The sequence below is a fragment of the Hevea brasiliensis genome, chromosome 9 (assembly GCF_030052815.1).
Source record: "Hevea brasiliensis isolate MT/VB/25A 57/8 chromosome 9, ASM3005281v1, whole genome shotgun sequence".
Lineage (NCBI taxonomy): Eukaryota > Viridiplantae > Streptophyta > Magnoliopsida > Malpighiales > Euphorbiaceae > Hevea > Hevea brasiliensis.
In genome coordinates this window covers 81,379,907-81,385,908 of record NC_079501.1, presented here as the reverse complement: position 1 = coordinate 81,385,908, position 6,002 = coordinate 81,379,907, and positions in this window count along the sequence as shown.

Here is a 6,002-nt window from a genome sequence, read left to right as displayed (position 1 = left end):
TCATTTTATTAAATTTTATGGTCTTCTATTTTCTCACTTTTTTTCCTATTTTTTAGCTCATTGGGAAATTAATGTCGTGTAATAATTTTTCCAATTCATTCATTCTGCATGCAATATTTGGAGGAAAACAAATCATTGATTTTGAAGATCGTTGATAACTAAAATTCAAGGAAACTCAGAGAATGTGCAATATAAGCACTAGCTTTTTATAGTTAAAATTTGAAATTTTTTGTTTTCTTTGTCTTGGATGTTAGATGTTGTGAATAGTTAGTGGTGCATTATTTATTCAATTTCAAGCGTTCTGCATTGTACTAAATCCGTTCATAATGGAAAGGCTTGGGCATAGCATTGCTAATTTTATATTTAATTGATTAACTTTTACCAAATATTTGCATGCTTTAGGGAGTTTATTTAATTTTATAAATATAACAGGGAAAAAAAAACTTCCTACATCATGTGGGTTATTAGCTAGTTAATTATAAAACTAAATTCTAATTTCAGTTCAACTAATTCTTAATAATAATATATAAAAATCTTGCATTTTCTCAAACACCAAAGTCTAATCCATCTTTTATATTACAATGTGTTTTGATGAAGTATGTGGAGGCATTTTAAAATAAGATAAGGTAGAGTAGGTAATAAAATATAAGGTATCAAAACCTTCTCAACTCATCAATTTAGTAGGTTGAAAAGTAAAGGTATTTTTAAAACTTCCAAAAATCTTACATTCTTTTAAAACATTGCTCTTAAAATTACTTTAAAAATCTATGTTTTACCTCAAAAAGCTTCCTCCCAAACAATGGGTGAATAACAGCTTGTGTAAATCAATTAAATCACTGAAACCGTATAAACTAAATCGAGATTAATGGGTTGGGAATAAAATGATTCGGCTATGGTTTTTAGAAAGACAAAATTGATATTCTTTCGATTTGGTTTGAGTTCTACAAAATAAACAATCACAAAAACTAAATCGACCTATCTCATCAAAACTCACCGTTTTGTTGCTATATATAAAACTCTTGACGTAAAAGCTTTCTAAGCGAAACTTCAAATTTTGTAGCCACAGTCTCACTTTCTCTTAAATTTATCATGCATTCTTTCCCTTTTCTCTTATATAAATCATCTGGTTCTCTTGAAAATTCTCATTAACTCATTTTGTTGATGGCACTTGAATGTTGTGATCTCCTTCTTGATACAAGATTTTGGGTTGCTCAAGATGCATGTTTGGGTAACAAAGCCAAGAAAGGTGATTGACCCATAGAAGAAATGATCTAGAAGAGAGGATTGATACTAGTTCAACTATGGCAGCGCCTAAAGGGTACTATTTAGCGGTAAGCAAATGACTCCAAAACGAAATCTTGATGTGTCAATTAAGAAATGTTGTAGACATCACAAGGTTAGCATGTTGGCCATTTCCATTTTATCTTTCCATGCTTTTATTAATAATATTCTAAAATTCTTAAAATTCAAAAAAATATGCTTTCATTATGTTTCTTTTGAGTGAAAACATCAATGTTTATTTCAATAATTATTATTTTATTTTTTATATATTCATTTGATTGGTTCTTAGTTGTGCTTATTTTTATTAATGATTTTATACACTATAATGTTTTTTTACTATGTCTTTCTTTGTTGGCATCTTTTGTTCAGAGATGATATTGAAACCAAAAATCAAACTTGAAACCAATGTACTTGACAAATATTCAATTTTCATGTATTTATACAGTTGCAATTTGAAATATTTAGTAATCGATTAGGTCAGTTCAGTTTTATATTCTATGGTTCACTCGTTTGAACCAACCCACTTATCCCAAACATAATTTTAGGGATGGCCATTAATCCAATTTCGAGCTAGAAATAGTGGTTTATTCCATTCAATCGATTTGAATCAAAATCAAACATGGCAAGTCTAGTTCAAATCAATTTTGATGTGTAGCTGGTTTCAGCCTAGTTTAATAACTATTTTTAATATAATGTTAATATTTGAGACTTCATTACCTTAAAAAATTTAAATGAATGAATAGTTTATTTGTGAATGATTGGAAACTTAAAATATAAATACTTTATAATAAATTACAAAGAAAAAAATATGTAAATTTTATATGGATAAAAACTAACAATAAATATTATTGATTTACAAATTTAATACAAAGAGTCAAAATATAATTATACACAATCAAATTATACGTAATTCAAAAGGTTTATCAATAAAAAAATAACAAATTTTGTTACAAATTAAAGGAAAAATAATATTTTTACAACTAAAAGAAAAACAAATAATGGTTTTAAACTTAATTATTTGATAATTAAATAACCTACATATCCTCTTGGAGTTAGAGGAATCAAAACCCTTGTAGTTCACTTATTTCAAAAATTATAAATATTATTAATCTTTGTTCTTCATTTTTTGGTCCCAATCCCAGATGTAATAGTGCCTTTGACTTGTAAAGTCTTCATCAGTGCTTTCAATTTTACTTTTTTTATGATGATTGTCACCTCTTGTCTAATTGTCTAAACAAGTTTATGCTTCTAAAAGATTTGAGGGCCATACCAAACCATTGTTCATCCAATGTGGAATTATCAGCATTAAATGCTTGTTTGATAAGTAAAACCACCATCAATTCTTTCACCACCTTCAATAAAACTGGAGAATTTAATGTATACCATTTTCACCATTAAAGTATAGAAAAGGATGAATCTTAGTTGTTATCAAACTCAAAGTTAGTTAATAAATATAAATAAACTTAAGTTATCACCCATATCTCATACTTTTTCTTTTGTTGGATAAAATATTATGAACCTCTCTTAGATTGACTTGAAATTAATGCCACTAAAGAACCTCAAACAAATATTTGGCTGTCAAATGAAACTCATATGTATCTAAAACATTTTGCTTTAGCTTAGTGGCTGATTTTGAAATATCAAATTCAACTCCAATAGACCCATAATAATCAATTAACAAATCATGCTAGAATAGAACATAGAAAAAGAAACCTCAAAATCGTGCATCTTTTCTGTTGGACCTAGGGGTTTCAATCCATATTTTGATAATAATAAATAATTAGTGTATTACTAATCTATATTGGAATTGTTTGTGTTAAGATTATAAGTCCCAGATTCAAAATTATGAAAGTGCTTTAAATTAAGGTTAAAAGAGAACAAGGAAATGAAGCAAAGTACCATGAGATCCTACAATGTAACTTTTATTCATTTTTATGCTATGCGAATCTCATTTAATTAATTGTGTTGGCTCAAGTCTAGGTATTTCTAAGAAATTTATTATTGTCTTGTTTTTATCTATGACCAATGGAGAGTTAAATTAATTTTTCAGTTTTAAATGATGCAAAGTTAATTTTTGAAAATATTTTAGTTGGAAAATTTATTAAATTAGCTTTCCAATGCCTCAAATGGATCAAAAATCCAACTTTGGGACCAAAAGTTATGTTGATTTTAAGTAATTGGACATTTTGGGTAGAATGGACTTTGGCAGTCGAAATCAAGTTTTTAAACTTGATATTTTGGCGAATCATACTTTCACAGCCAAATTTATGTTTTTGAAATTTGAAATAATAGGATTTTAAGTTGTTGAATGGCTATTTTTACATTTAATGCACACTCAATGGTCATTTTCTTGTCAAACTATAAATAGGGGTTATTTGTGACTAGAGAAGAGTTACAACAACCATCCATTTGATAATTTATTGATTTCTAAGCTTTTCTACTCTGTCTCTCTAGAATTTAAGCCTTTACAATTAATTTCTTGAGAGCTTGTGTTTGAGCTATAATTTCTTATGTTTTGAGATTGAGAGTAAGGTTGTTGAGAGTGTTTATTGTACTGAGAGAGTTTTAGAGCATTAAAATACTCTTGTGAGAAAAAGGAATTGTAAAAGAGCAAGAGTTTGCTCTTGTAGATTGTAAGAGGTTTGATCTTCACCAAAAGAAAATAATTAGTGGAGTTAACTCTCAAGGAAGGCCTTGAGGAGAGAATTTAGGTTTGGGATAACTGAACCTCTATAAATCCTTACATTAATTTTTTTCCCTTTCTCTATTTTTTGTGCTTATTTTCCTCTTAATTAAAACCCAATTCACCCCCCTCCCCTTCTTGGATTGCTTAAGGGACAACAAGTGGTATTAGAGCTAGTATCCATTCTACAATTAACCATCTTGGAGTAAAAATCAAATGGCAAACTTTGATGCACAAAAAGGTCAATCGGTGGTAAGACCCCCTTTCTTTGATAGAAATGATTTTTTTTTTATTGGAAGAATAGAATATATTATTTCCTTAAATCGAAAAGAGTAGGCTTATTGGATGTTGTTAAGAATGGTCCCTTCTGTAACACCCTCATTTTCATAGTCCGTACGCCCTACTATTCCGATGGCTAATGTCTGCCTCGAAAAGTCAGAATGTCTAGAACTACACTGCAATGATAGTGAGGAAGTATAAAATAATGAAATATGTGATAAAAAAAATTAAGGAAATATAAAAGAGAGGAAATGAAACTAGGTTAAACGAGCCAGCATCGTAGCGATGGGTGACTGCACTGGGAAGTTACGGCGAGGATCGTTGACTAGCCCTGGATCGCGGAGAACCCCAAGAAATATTTTCGGGACCTAATTAAGGGTCTACTAAGGTATAATTGACATTGGAAATGTCAAAGAAAAATTAGTAAGTCAGTACAAATAAAAATGAAAATTTAAGAAAATTGGCGGGATAAGGATTAAATCGGTGTTACCGAAAAGGTCTGAATTTGACCTGAAGAGGGGCATTTTGGTCATTTGATACATAGAGTTGACTTTTTACCTAAATGTCCATAAAAAATAAGTGGTATTATATTTCAAAAATTTAATGAAAAATGAAATTCAAGATAACATATAATTTAAGGGAATTGGAGGGCATAATTGCAATTAAAGGAAATCTTGAATTAATCTAATTTTTAATTGTGATTAGTGGGGCATTAGTGGAGTATATAAGGACCACTAGGACAGATTTTTCCGCTAAAAGATTCATCTTCTTCTTCATTCTTCTTCTTTGCCGAATGTGTTTTTCCTCCAAGCTTCCTCCATGGCCATTCATGCATAAGCTCAAATCTACCATGATTCAAGCCATATTTCTTCAAACTCCCTTCATTAAAAGTGGCCCTCACACCATGGGCAGTATGTGGGCAGTAAAAAGGAAGAGAAATTCCAAAGATTTGTCAAGCTCAAAATAAGGTTAGTGCTAAATTTCCTTCCTCCCTTAATTAATCTTTGATTTAGGGTTGTGATGAGTGTAATTGTTGAGAAATTTGAAGAAAAAGATGAGTATTTGATGGAGCATGAATTTGGCAGCCATGGAAGTGCATGGTTATTGAATTATTCTTACATGTATTTGTTGGGATTGAATGTTGATTAAGGTAATTTAAGGTGCTAGTAAGTTAATTTCCATATGAATGTATATTTGAGCATTTGAATTTGGAGTTGAAGGAATTGTGCAAGATTTATGCAGTTTTGGACAATTCAGCAACCTTATGATTCATCGAAGAGTGCTTGAATTCATGAAGTTATTTGATAAATTGTGGTACTAAGGGATTAATGGAAGTGTATGTAGATTATTGTTGGAATTATATGTAATAATTAGGTGTATTCATGTGTATAATATGTTGATTTTGGACTTTGTGATTTAGGGTTGTGTATTATACATTGAGAATTTGTATATTCTATTCAAAATGACCTTAATGAGATGTGATGAATGATGTTAGTACATTAGGAGTCCAGAATTTAGGCATGGGAAGTTAAGGTATAGCAAGTTGAATGTGTAAATTGATTGGTATTTGAGGACTGCATTGAGGGCAGTATGCATTTGAGCCTATAACCCTAATTGTGTGGCCTAAATTGGTGTGAGGTCAATTGGAGATAAAATTAGACATGTAATGAACCAACTTTCATGTAGGAACCTTGCCTAAATTCTGTCCAGAAGGTGACTCAAAAAGTGACCTAATCTGGAATTGGCAATTTGCAACCCA